This window comes from Leiobunum rupestre, chromosome 4, assembly GCF_980474605.1.
Source record: "Leiobunum rupestre chromosome 4, qqLeiRupe1.1.hap1, whole genome shotgun sequence".
Taxonomy (NCBI): domain Eukaryota; kingdom Metazoa; phylum Arthropoda; class Arachnida; order Opiliones; family Sclerosomatidae; genus Leiobunum; species Leiobunum rupestre.
In genome coordinates, this window is record NC_143387.1 from 62,236,257 (window position 1) to 62,250,421 (window position 14,165).

Consider the following 14,165-nt stretch of genomic DNA (forward strand, 5'->3'; position numbering starts at 1 on the left):
AAGCTAGGAGGATTCAAGTGTACCGGGAGAAGAAATTTGTATTCCCCCGACCAATGCCTCGCGGCTCGGCTACAGCTGTCACCTAGTGTGTCAAATACTTGGACATAACGTTTTTAGCGCCACCTACAAGGCTTCAAAGTAACCTAGGAGTTACCAAAACTTTCGTCTGCTAGACAGTATTTCGAACTTTAACGGTTTTTAGCTTAGGCCACGTCGAAGAAATTTGACCGAAAACTATATAATTTCAAAGAAAGTTGCAATGAATGTTAAGTTTTAAATTTAATTATGTGGAAATATTGTTGCTTTGACAACTGTCGTAGCGATCCTAGGTGCCATAACAATATAATTTTTTATCCAGTTCCTAAACCAAACACGTGGTCATAGTTCACATTTTCCCCACTAGATGGCTCCGTTGTAGTTTTATGTCCAAGGGTTTGAGGCTTTGAGTAGCCTCTCCCGTGGCCCCCCGAATTCTTCTCCAGGTCAGCCTTGGAAATAACGGTGGTCAGGTGGTCAAAGACCAATTAATTAATTGCTCAGACCAGTTTATTTATTCAAAATTTGGGGGGTCATTCTCTCTGGTGACATTAAATTCTTGGCAGAACAACTCTTTGAGTTCTGATTGACTGAGATCTGGCTATCGTCTGCCACGGCGTTTTGTCCATTTGCCAGTTACACGGCAGCATTCTAGTTCCTATGAGATTTCTATGGGCTGGAAATAGGGCTAGATTTACGACAAATTGGGCGTCACACTCCATAGATTTTCTGGCTTACCTGCTACTAACAAGAATGAATGGGGAACGACTCATAATTTCAAAAATCACAACTCCGAATACAAAATTCCCATAAATTCCCATAACTCCGCATTCCCATAACTCAGAATTCCCATTACGTAGAATTCTCATATCTTCGAACCAAAACCCCGAATACAAAATTCCCATAACTTCGAATTCCCATAACTTCGAATTACCATAACTTCGAATTTCCACAACTTCGAATTTCCACAACTTCGAATTTCCATAACAACGAATTTCCATAACTTCGAATTTCCATAACTTCGAAATCCCATAACTTAGAATAGTAGTTTTTTGGGTACGGAAATGCTATTATTCTCAACTCAATGGTGAAGTTTGTTTTCGTTGTAAAGCTCTCTTGCGGAAGTGAATAGGAGAAAGCGTGTTCAAATAAATGATGAAAAAAGGACTATAATTAACGGAAATAATGGAAAGATTCAATAGGCCATATCATAAGTAACATAATAGCAGTAAGTATGACAATTAACGAGATTTACCACGGAATTGATTTTCATAGCTATTGCGCAATCCAGATGTTTTATCAGCACAGAGCCCCCTAGTGTCTAAAACACGCGAGACCTCCGCCTAAGCCAAAATATCTGGTTTCCGATAGATCGGCGGAATATTACACTTAATTGATAAAATAAAATAAAAAATTCGGTGGCACGAGCCCAAATATGTTCAAAACAAAGGCAAAGTTCCTCACGACTCCAGAACGGGCTCTCCGATATTAGGATTATATTCTTAACGAAAATTATTCACCAAGGACGGTAACTTCAAGAGAGTATCTTTGTCGCAAAAAGGTTCTGTAAGGAAATTAGAATTAAAGCAATATAAAGTGTCCTACTTATTGTAGTTATGGCACCTATGGCTATATCTAGTTATATATTTGAAACTCAGGTATTATAAATATCATACGTCTATAAAAAATTTCAATAAGTATGTCACTTTGGAAAATATTTTACTAAGAGCTAATCGCGGAGTGACGTCATCATGGTACGAAAATCGCCCCGCTAGACACAATAACGAGCAGACGCAAAACGTCACCGAAGCCCATTATAAAGTCTCTCTCGTATCTAGCTCTCAGTAAAAGTTTTGCATGTAAAACATAGGAAGTGACAGACTTATGTAAAATATTATAAACTTACGTAAATATGTAATGGTGAAATAACATCACCCGAGTTCAACTGATAAATTACCTATACTTGAAAATTATCATTAATGATTATTCGTAATTTAAGATTAAATCTTGTCACATCAGGGCCATGCAGAGCTTTCGTGGAGCTTCGATGATTTGCACCCCCCCCCCCCTTGAACTTTTCCCGTGGTCACCTTCAGCTTGCGGGCCCCCTAACAGCGTTTATTCCCATTCGACCGAAATCCCATTCGACCGAAAGAATTTTAAAATGTAGCCCAATTGGCAGGGTGATTCGTTAATTTATTTATAAGGTATGTATTATCGAAGATCCATTTTTAGGTTAGGTTAGGTTAGGTTAGGTTAGAGTTGGTTAAGTTTACTATTTCAGTTTTGGTTCAGTTACTTTTCTTGACTAGGTGAAGATAAAAATATAATTCATGCTCATTCCATTTTATTTTCATAGTACAAAGATATTAAAATGGCATAGCTAAATAAATACCCTCCTTTATTAGCTATCCGCTCCCTTGCAAACGACTAAATTGAAAACATAGCAAAAGCCAATTTATATAGCAGCGTGCGGTCGAATGGGACACATAAAAACCGCACGTTTCGGCGGAATTCGGTCGAATGGGACACCTCAAAAACCGCCTTCGGTCGAATGGGATTTCGGTCGAATGGGACTAAAGCCCCTAACAGTCCCTCATGGGCCCTTTTCAACGGAGCAATGCGGATTTTGCCCCCCCCCCCCCACTTTCCCCCCGTCTGCACAACCCCTTGTCCCATATCAACTTATTTCATATCTCAATCTAATAATCACAGTAATATCTTTTAATCAGTCATTTAAATTTCCATGAAAAAAGATTTGACCATTATTTCAAATAATAATTTAGAACATTGTTATTTTGTCATATATTTTTTATACTCACAATATGATTATAAAATTTTTATGACAGTCTCATATAATCTGTACACCCAGTGGCGTAACGACAACGTTAGGGCCCCGCCGCAGGATATCAAAAGGGCCCTTTATAAAAAAAACTTTTTTATTGGTTATCAAGCATTAGTACAATTTTCGTAGCAAAAAAATTTAATTCTTAAGACGAAAGAGCCCCCTATTTTGTGAAAATGTCATGGGCCGCCCCGCGGTTGCGGGCTCTGCGGGTCCCTAGTTACGCCACTGTGTACACAGAGTTCGTGCATTTAGCACTGTTAAAGGTACATATTTTCAAGAATTCGCGAGTTCCATTTAGCACTGTCAAAGGTACGGCAGTGTACACCGAGTTCGTAGAGTGTCTTACCCCTCGTCTAAGACGAAGCACTTAATTACATACGTTCCTGATTTCCATACGTGACAAGTCACAACGTAACTAAAACCAAAAAAAAAAATGCCATAGCACCCACTTAAAGGAAGAAACAACTGGACCATGATTATCCAAATTATAGTTCGACTATTCAAATTTGTTTAATTCTGGGAAAAGGGTGGGGCTACTACCTCTCTGCTGAGCGGCCTGACACGGAGTCACAGAGTGGATAAGAGATTGGTTATGTAAGGTTATAACGTAGTCGTTTTGGTACGGTTCTACCTCTATAGATCACCGTAAAACGAAATAGAGGCTACGTGGTACCGTATTTCGACTTACTCGATTTCGTTGTTTAGTGTTTTTCGAAAGAGTATTTCATATTTCGTTTATACTATAAGTATTAAAAATAGAATCAATATAGTTTCAAAGTTATTGATTGTTTTCATTTTGAAAAAGCATGGGGTAAAACTGTTATTCAATTTAAATAAGCTTAATGTTTTTTTGAACTAGCGTATTGACGTGGGATCTTTCGGGGCCCCCTGACCCAGGAACTCTAAGTCCGCCCCTTTGCGTCTTTGCGTAATACAGCAAACCGGAAGCTGTCAAACATTCATTGAAACCGGGTAAATCGATATTGTTTCGACATATTACAATTAAAGATTTTGTAAAATTGCGATGTTTAAATAGTACGAAGCGCTCTTCTATCACACGTTTAAAGAAAAGTAAAAAATTCGACATTTTGGAAAATTACGACCAAAGTTATAAAAAAGCTACATATTCACATACTGAGTAATACCATAAGTAACATAGTACTGTAAGTATGACACTTCCTATTCTCCCAATGATAAATTTCTTAATGATAGTCTGTCTCGGCAATGACCATATAGATCATTAATAATAACATAAGTAACATATTATCACTAAGTATGACACTTGTAGCCTTGCTCATGCATTTTTATTACTACATCCTTTCTTCACCAACGATAAATCAGAAAAACGACTAGCAACTCTGTAACCCGGAAGTTTTATACTCTTTGGGATTTGATTTTTTTTATTGGTCATCGAAAAGGAGTCGGAGTTCAAATTTAGCGAATCATATAGCGCTACAAAATATTATGAGGTACAAAATGTAAGAAATAAAATGGCCGTTATGGTAGTCGGCTTATTAGGCCTAACTCTATCGGAAAATTATACCTAATTACTAAATATTATTAGGGTCATTTTCAAAGTTTGAACTGAAAAAAAATATTTTTATTGCGTAATTAACAATTGTAAAAGTTATTCCAGAAGTTTGAAAAAGTTTAATTCTTACATTTTAATTCATCTATTCATTTTTATTTTGATCACAGCGGGCAAAACCAGGCATTCATCCAGGTACAAAATACAAGTATATTCAAATTATAATAGTAAGGATCTTTAAGAAATTGTAATCAAATATTCGTAAACTAAATGAGAAACTTTTTACATTAAAAACGTAACAAGCTGAAGGTTTTTTAACGTCTACAGCAGGCCTATTTGGTGCGTAACATTGATAAACATCAATGAGATTGATCTTCTCAATATACTACACTAGTGATCCACAAATTTCGAGTTGGTGAATTTCTAATATAATACCATTTGCCCGATATAAAGATTTAATATTGTTGGGGAAGATACATACAATTTCTTTAATTTCTTCCGTTGTTAAAGTTTCCGTGGCGAAAACGAAATTAGTGCGGCTATACGCCTTAAGCCTATAAATGACTGTTTTCAAAACGCGGGAATCACGTTCCCGGAAGTTGGGTTAGATTAGTTCATGCCGCCGCTACCGAGTGGCGCCATTTCAAAAAAATTTGGACGTCACTGTGAAGAAAGGATGTAGTAGAAAATTTTCCTAATGTCATACTTAGGGGTATTATGTTACTTATGATAATAATAATAATATTTATTTCGCAACACAAAGTTTGCAGGCAACCACAGAGGCAAAGCCTATACAGGGTGGTTACCAAAACAGTACAAACAATTAAAATAAATAATTTAAAAAACAAATACACAATATAAATTATACCAGATATAATTTAAATCATAAATAAATAAATGAAGAATTTTGAAGAAGCCAATCCGAAAAGAAGAACTCCGAGACCAAAGATCGAAAATGTTGAATTGAAAGAGAAGTGGCATTCTCCCGGATGTCAGCTGGCAAAAGATTCCAAGTCCGTGCACTTCGGAAGAAGAAGAAATTTTCTAAAGCCAAGCATCTAGCAAACTTTAGATTGTACGTAGGACAGGTCTTCCGGTTGCATAATGTCATTTTGTCATCTGTATTAAAGGTCGGTGACTTGACAATTTTCAAGAGTGTGACCATATCCGAAACACTTCTACGAACGGAGAGTGGCCAAAGGTGAAGATTTCGTAAGCGTTGGCTATAAGGAATATGACCAGGCAAATAAGACCGAGGCGACTTAAGGTAGTAACTCGTGAAATTACGCTGCACGCGTTCCAGTGCTGCAATATCCTTATTGAGATAAGGATTCCAAACTGGAGACGCATAGTCCAGAACTGGAAAGCACATCGAACGAAAGAATGTGGTAGATGCGGGCGTAAAACCAGTGGTTCTACGAATAAGACCACATAAGCGGCGAGCTCGATTGCTACCGTAATTAATGTTGGAGGTCCACTTTAGATCTCTTGAAACGACGACACCGAGAATCTTCATAGAGTACACACGGTTAAGTGGAACGCCATTAATATTATAGGTGACATCATCATGGGACTTCCTCCTTGTAATTACCATGAAGTTGAAAGTTCAAACGATCCGCGGAAGATCTAACTGCGAGAGATATATAGCTGTCATCCGCATACTGATATAGAGAACATTTTGAAGTTAACACAGATGGCTGATCAGACACAAAGACGTTGAAAAGTAATGGCCCCAAAATCGAGCCTTGAGGCACTCCAGAACGCACTGGAAGGTACGTGCTGAATTCACCACGATAGGTCACTCGTTGAAAGCGGTTGGATAAAAAATCCCGAAGCCAAAGCAATACCTCTCCATGCAGTGATCCTGATTCTTTGAAGTTTAAAAATAAGCCACTTGTGGCAAACGGAGTCAAACGCTTTTGACCAGTCAAACGACACTACGTGAATGTCAGGTGGGTTACGCTCATCGAGAAAGGAAGACCACTCGTGGAAAGACTTCAGAAGCTGGTGTGTGCAAGAGCGACCCTTCGAAATCCATATTGCGAGGTAGGTATTAAGGAACCGTCTTCCAAGAACTTATTCAGCTTCTCGTAAACAATCGATTCCAGTAATTTTCCAACGACAGACGTGAGTGATATAGGTCGATAATTTGAAAGATCGTTACGCTTTCCCGACCCTTTGAAGACTGGCACAACATTAGCAAGCTTATAACCAGAAGGCAGAGAAGGCATCGATAGTGATAAGTTAAAAATCCCGATACTTCTTCCAATCAAAATCTCTTCCCAACTTTTGGCCTTCCTAAAAAGAGAATTCTTCACGTGGCTCGAGTGAACAAGATCAGCCGTAATCCAGGGCGGACGCTTCTTCCCATGAATGGTTAAACTCGGAACATTGTCCATAACGCATGCCCAAAAGAGATCAAGCCAAAGTTCCCAAGTCCCATCAATATCACTTGAAGGAAAAACAATTTCCCAAGGAGCGTAGTACAAAGTGTCTGCAATATCATTTTTAGACAGATCTTTGTAATTGAGAATAGTTCGATGAATTCTCTGAAAAAAAGGCCGAGGTAAGTTCAGGCTTCCAGCAACCGCAAAGTGATCACAACCTGGTAGGCTGTCTCTAGTGTGAATCTCAGTGAGGAAACGTTAGTCATTTATGAAAATCAAGTCAAGGAAGTTATTTCCGCGTGTGGGATTTGTTACCGTCTGTTGAAGTCCAAGGCCAAACACAGTATCGCAAAAAATTTGCTCCTGGGATGTACGAGGGGACGGATTCGACCATTCAACATGTAGGTTAAAATCAACCATTAAGAAGAAAACATCGTGCGGTGGAAGAGTCACTTACATCCTAAGGACTGACAATTCTCCGCGAGTTGAATCGGAACACATTTTAAACTTTATTTTTGTTTCTGAACGTGCTTTGGCTCGTATATACAGCCGTAAAAATAATCTTTAGACGAATTTCCGGTTTCGAATCATCCGATTACGCAATCACCCCACGACAGACCATCATTAATATCATTAACCGACGTCTTTCAGTGTCATACTAATGGTTATTATGTTAGTTATGATATTATATTAAATGGTTTATTTTATTTTTTATAATAAAAATATTTTGGTACGACCTTAAAGCAAAGAGTGTTTATGTAGTATCAGGGGATTTTAGCGTATTTTACAATTGTTCTCTTTCTGTAAAATGAATAGCATCGCTCTTCGATTAGGAAAGCCCCAAAATTTGTCATAATTTAGAAAAAAGGCCCCGTTGAAAATTCGTAGTTTTTAGGTTTGGCCCGAGGGGCAGTTCACTCCCATGATTAAATCTGCACTCTTGGTTGATTAAATCTGATTAAATTTGATGTCTGTAGCTTTGGCTGTATTAAATTAAATCCGATTAAATTTAATGTCTGTAGCTTTGGCTGTATTAAATTTAATCCAATTAAATTTTTAACCTTGATTACTTCTGCACTCTACGAACTGCCCCCGGGTTTGGCCTCGGGTATGGCCCCGGGTTTGGCCCCGTTGGGCGCATTTCATTTCGCGGTCTAGCTTACCTGCAAAACGTTTCGATTCCTCGTCTGCTTTTATTTTTTGTTGACGTGCTTCGGTAAAGCTAAATTGTATCCAAAAAATTCGAAATTCGATTTCAAAGAACAAAATGAGCAGAAATGTTTAAAAAAATTAAGACTCGATGCAATGAAGTGAATAAACGACTACAGGCCAGCTCTTATTTTCAAGTAGTCGGATTCTACCTAACCTAACGTACATAATCTCAGAATGTTATAGAATTTTAGGAACGTGTGAAAAGTATGGGAGACGTCACACTGATACTACTCTATTTCCCATTTTCTGTATTTCTGCTTGAAATACTTTAACACAGTAATAATAATCTAAACTACTAACGCTCCCATTTCAAGTGAAAATGAACTGCAATTTCTTGAAAACAATATAATAACCATTGAGTTGGGAATAATACTTTCTAGAGCCCCAGTGCAAATTTTCCCCATAGGCTTTAACACAGCATTAGTGAAGATAGGAACGAAAATCATGGGAGGGTTATCAACTACGACAAAAGCCACCTATGAGCGAAAAATGCAACTATTTAAATAAAAAATTCTTCGATGGCCCCTGCCGCCACCTATTAGCGACTATGTGAACTATTATAATATTAACTTTTGAATTGAAGAGGGAAAGTGACGCGTTTTTAAGAAAAATTTTGAAAACACGTTTTTTAAAATTAAAGTCATGTATATCTGAAAACTCTTTATTAACACAATAAAGGTTTCTTTTGTGAGTTCTTTACTATTTTGTAATAGATTTTGAGTGAAATTTTAAGCATAATGGGTAGGAAATGCGCAGTTTCGTCTTGCGAAAATACTGGAAGAAACAAAAAAGTTTCTTGGCATAAGTAGGAGCAGCACTAATATTCCAAAAAAATAGAAGACATTTTTATTCTAAATTATTCAAAATTACAATAAGGTTTCCAGGTAAAGTGAATCCTTTGTTGCAAAAATGGCTCAAAGCCATTGGAAGATCAGACTGGGTTCCAAACGCAACAGATGCAGTTTGCGGTGATCATTTTACAGAGGAAGACTTCAGGAAAAACACCACTTTTAAAATGCTTACAAACACCGCAACACCTTCACTTTTCTTAAATAAAAAATTTTAAAGCTAGCATGGTACTATTTAAGAAAAAAATAAATTATTAGACCATTACTTAGATAACTTTTTACAGAAAACGTACAGTAGACAGTTGGGTAGCGGAGTGGTTAGCACTTTCCAGCTAGCGGTACTGGGTGAAAATCCGGAACCACTCCTTGTGCGTAAAGTTTGTAAGTTTTCTCCCCATTGGTTAAAGGGGTTTTCCCCCGAGATCTTCGGTTTCCCCTTCCCATATAAACTTGCTGAGGTTAACGGTAATAGTTAGTGTATATTCTTTATTATTTATATTCATTATTTATTTATTTATATTCATTATTATTTATTTATATTCATTATTTATTTATTTATATTCATTATTTATTTATTTATATTCATTATTTATTTATTTATATTCATTATTATTTATTTATATTCATTATTTATTTATTTCTATTCATTATTTATTTATTTATATTCATTATTTATTTATTTATATTCATTATTTATTTATTTATATTCATTATTTATTTATTTATAATCATTATTTATTTATTTATATTAATTTTTTATTTATAATCATTATTTATTTATATTCATTATTTAATTATTTATAATCATTATTTATTTATTTATATTCATTATTTATTTATAATCATTATTTATTTATTTATATTCATTATTTATTTATTTATAATTATTATTTATTTATTTATATTCATTATTATTTATTTGTATTCATTTTTTACATACTTTATTTTGTTTTAGTGCAATTTAAATCTTTTAAAATACTCTAAACTATTTTAAAATGAAATATGATTTACCAAGAAACTTCGTTGTTTTGTTTTTTAGCTTTAAATTATAATAGTTCACAAAGTCGCTAATAGGTGGCGGCCGGGGCCATCGAAGAATTTTTAATTTAAATAGTTGCATTTTTCGCTCATAGGTGGCTTTTGTCGTAGTTGATAACCCTCCCATGATTTTCGTTCCTATCTTCACTAATGCTGTGTTAAAGCCTATGGGGAAAATTTGCACTGGGGCTCTAGGAGTCTAGATAGTATTATTCCCAACTCAATGATAATAACTTACGAAAGTTAGTTCCGCCATTTAGATCCCCAGATTTAATTGTCATAAACCATGGTACGGATACTAACAAGGAGAGCACCCGAGGTGTTTTTTTTTCTCGATTTGGTTCAAAGTCGGGCGTAATGTAGACCAATATGAAATTTTAAATTTCCCAAAATGAAACGTTGCACTATCCATTGGTTTTGCCATGGCAACCGTAAATGTTTTTGACCACTTAAAACAGAAATGAGATTTTTTCCTTATTTTACCCAAAAAGTTTTACAACTTTAACCCAAAAATGCTCCAATTTACCCAAAATTGAGGCAATTTACCTAAACGTGGTCGAAATTACCCCATTTCATGCTTTTGAAAATGGAGAGTTTTTTGTTTAAAGTGGTCAAAACATTTTCAGCTTCCATGGCAAATCGAAAGGGAAGTGCAACGCATAGACATAATAAAGAAATAGACCCAAGATTCTACGGGCGGTTAATACGGAGGCGACGCCAAGCAGACAACTTGTATTTGTTCCGTATTCCTGTGGTACCACGTTTAAGCGACGCCTGTCGATTAGGTGAGAAAATAAAAATCATCACGTGACACGTCACACATGTTCGTGTTTGTAATCTTTTAGGTACTCTGACGTGATTCGCGAATATTTTGGCTGTGAGAATTTATAATAAGGTTAATTTTTATTATAATTTTTAAATAAGTCAATTAATTCTTTCAAAACCCAAATAAAAAGCAGCAGATAATCTTATAATTAAAAACAAAAAAATTCTAATTGCGAAATGATATTTTGTCAAAGGCTTAAGTAACTCGTGTACTATCCGGTGTGTTGTGGTTATGGCTTGTTATGGGAATATTCTGAGATTCTAAATTGTAAACAAAAGTAAATGGAATTTTGATGAAATGGATGATTCTACTAAAGGTATGTAGCTATTGTCCTTGAAATAAAATTAGCTTTGACAATTTAAGTCTGATGGCTTGACCCTTCATTTCTAGATTTTTGTCTTTCGCTAATTTGTGGAGTCTGAGCTTGCAATATAAATTAATAACTTTCTTAATGATGATGTTCGATTCCAACTTCAGCATCAAACATGTTCGTGGTGATCTGGTAAGATGTCCATGCCAACAATATTTCGTAATACAGCAAGTTCTAGTTCTTAGACTACATTTCTTTTATAGAGAGAGGAATATCTCTTCATAACAACTAAACAAAATTGGCTAAAAACCAAGGAGATCTTGCTCAAATTATTATAACATAATTAAACCTACACGAAATGATCCTTGGTCAAAATTTAAAGGTGAGAAGTTAGCATCACCGGTTTTTTCTATTTCACTTTCAACTGGATGTAATTTCTTTAAATTAAATAAAAAAATTATTTAGACTATTTTTACTTGTTTTAATTCTATGGAAACCAAACCAGAGTTGGAATGGCTTTTGGTGTGACCCACCTTTTGCCATTTACAATTCTTATATCCCGTTCTAAAAAGTGATCATTACAAATTAAATCATGATTTGAATGTGTCGCGATTTACAGCAATTATACATTGAGAAAGTATTGTAGGTTTAGATAAGGGAAACCTATAGTTATACAAAGATTTTAAATAAGAATGAATATTCATCGAAATAATATGATCCTACTTATGGAATGAAACCTTTTCCGGTATTGTTTTACTTATTAACTAATATTAACCTTTTTTACCAAATAAAAACAGATTATTTGTAGAAAACACTTTTTCTATAACTTTTTACTAAAAAAAATCACCAAAACGAATTATGAAACATGTTAACTTACATAAAAGTACTACCCGTTTATCAAATTCTACCCTAAAGTTTATGTGTCTGATTTTAAACCGGATAAATATTCTTAAGCATTAGGTACTACGTGGCCTAGGCCAAGCGCTCACTGCTCCTCGTAACGTCTCCGTCCTAGCTTCCACAAGCCTTTGCTTCGTAACGGAGACAATGCATTGTGGAAGGCAGGACGGATACGAAACAGAGAGCCAGTGGGCGCCTAGTCTAAAGCGCCACTAAACTTAAGTGGCGCTTTACACGTAGTACCCCAGGAATACGGAACAACTGCCGGTTGTCTGCTAGTTATAGCTCCCGTATATTTTTGGCAAATCAAACTCCGCGTAAGGTGTCTATTTCTTTATTATGTCTATGGTGCAACGTCTCCTTTTGGGAAATTTCATATCTCAGATAGGTCTACATTATATACGCCCGACTTTGAACAAAATCGGCAATTAACACATCGGGGACTCTCCTTGTAAGTGCCCAGTTTGTAACTGGAACCTACCCTTATTAGAGACTCTTATATTGGGATAATTACTTAGGGGGAATGAACTAGCGGCGACGTGGAACCTAATCATCGCCGATTAAGTTATATTTCGTCGCTAGTTCAATTTGCCACGTAATTATTCTAATTGCACTGCTCTAGCTTGTACCAAAATATTTTTATTGTTAAAAACTTGTTATTAAAATAAGCTGATTACCACTCAACTGAATAAAATATGATTTAATCATAATAATCATAAGTATCACCGAACGACGTCGGTTAATGATATTAATGATGATCTGTCGCGGGTGATTGCGTAATCGGAGGATTAGAAACTGCAAATTCGTCGAAAAAATGATACCTACGTATTATATACCAGCCAAAGCGCTTCCTTCAAACACCAGGGTAATGTTTAAAAATCTGTTCGTCCATAGGATGAATGGTAATTGCCGAGACAGACTATCACTAACTAAGGTAGCATTGGGAGAATAGGACGTGTCATACTTATAGTTATTATGTATTAATATAAAATTGCAATTATAATTATAAATTAAAATTATGTTACGTTCTTAAGGCTAATATACTTCTCAATAATAATATGGTAGATAACTATACTACGTTCTAAAGTATTACTCGTTATGTTAAAATGTAGCTTTTTTCGCTCAGCTTTTTTATAATTTAGATCGCCATTTACCAAAATGGCGATTTTTTTCTCTTCTTTAAACGTGTGATAGACAAGAATTCGTAGAAGAGCGCTTCGTACTATTTAAACAGTGAAATTTTAACAAATAATTTAATTATAGTATGTGGAAACTTTGGATTTCACGAAATTTATCGATTGACCCTGTTTCATTGCGTGTTTCCCACCTTCCGGTTTGCCTGTACCAAAGACTATGTAAGCTATCGCTACAATAGTTCTTTTTATAAAATAACCTTGGCCATCTTGTTGAAATTTTGCCTCCCCGCTTCAGCTGTGGATCCGTTTTCTTTCCCACTAAAGAGCTTATGAACTCATTCTTAGGCATTGGCTGAACTAGTCCAGGGCAACATTTCAACAAGTTGGGCAAGCGTAAAGACATTTTATAAAATCAACTATTTATATAGTCTTTGGGTACGATTGTCAGGAGCCACGGCAGTCTGCCCGCGCGATTTAAAAAAGTCGTAGTTTTTAGGGTCTTTATATTCGTGTTTTTTATTTAAAATTATTAATCTACCTCAATTTATATTGTCTTAACATATTCTACTTACAAAACATTGACATTTTTTGTAAGAATTTTTTTTGAAAGCTGTTTTATTCAGTAACCGCGGAAGTACTCCATGACTAGCTCCTCCTAGTCTCCTACGACTAAAGCATAAAGAACCCTACATTACCATGCAAAATGGGTGTGCATTTGGCCCTACCTGCCCCCCAATTCCGCGGCTCCGGCTTTTATTTAATTATGTAGCTGACATGGATATTGAAAATAAGTTAATGAGTCCTAAATTTATTCACAGAATATTTACTTTATAACAACATTTGGTAAACAGAATAATGCACCGATAAACTTAATTATCGCGTCAGTCCTTATTTCTAAAATATTATTCATCTGACAGTTAAATGGAAGCATAGTTTCTAATTAAACTAATAAAATTTCAAAATTTTACTTGTCTATGCTATCCCATTTACGCCGAATCCGATTTTGAAAATTTCAAACCGTTTATTCTGTATACCAATATCCCATATCTTGACTTTATTTATTCTTACAAATCTGGTTCTCTTTTTTACGCGCAAA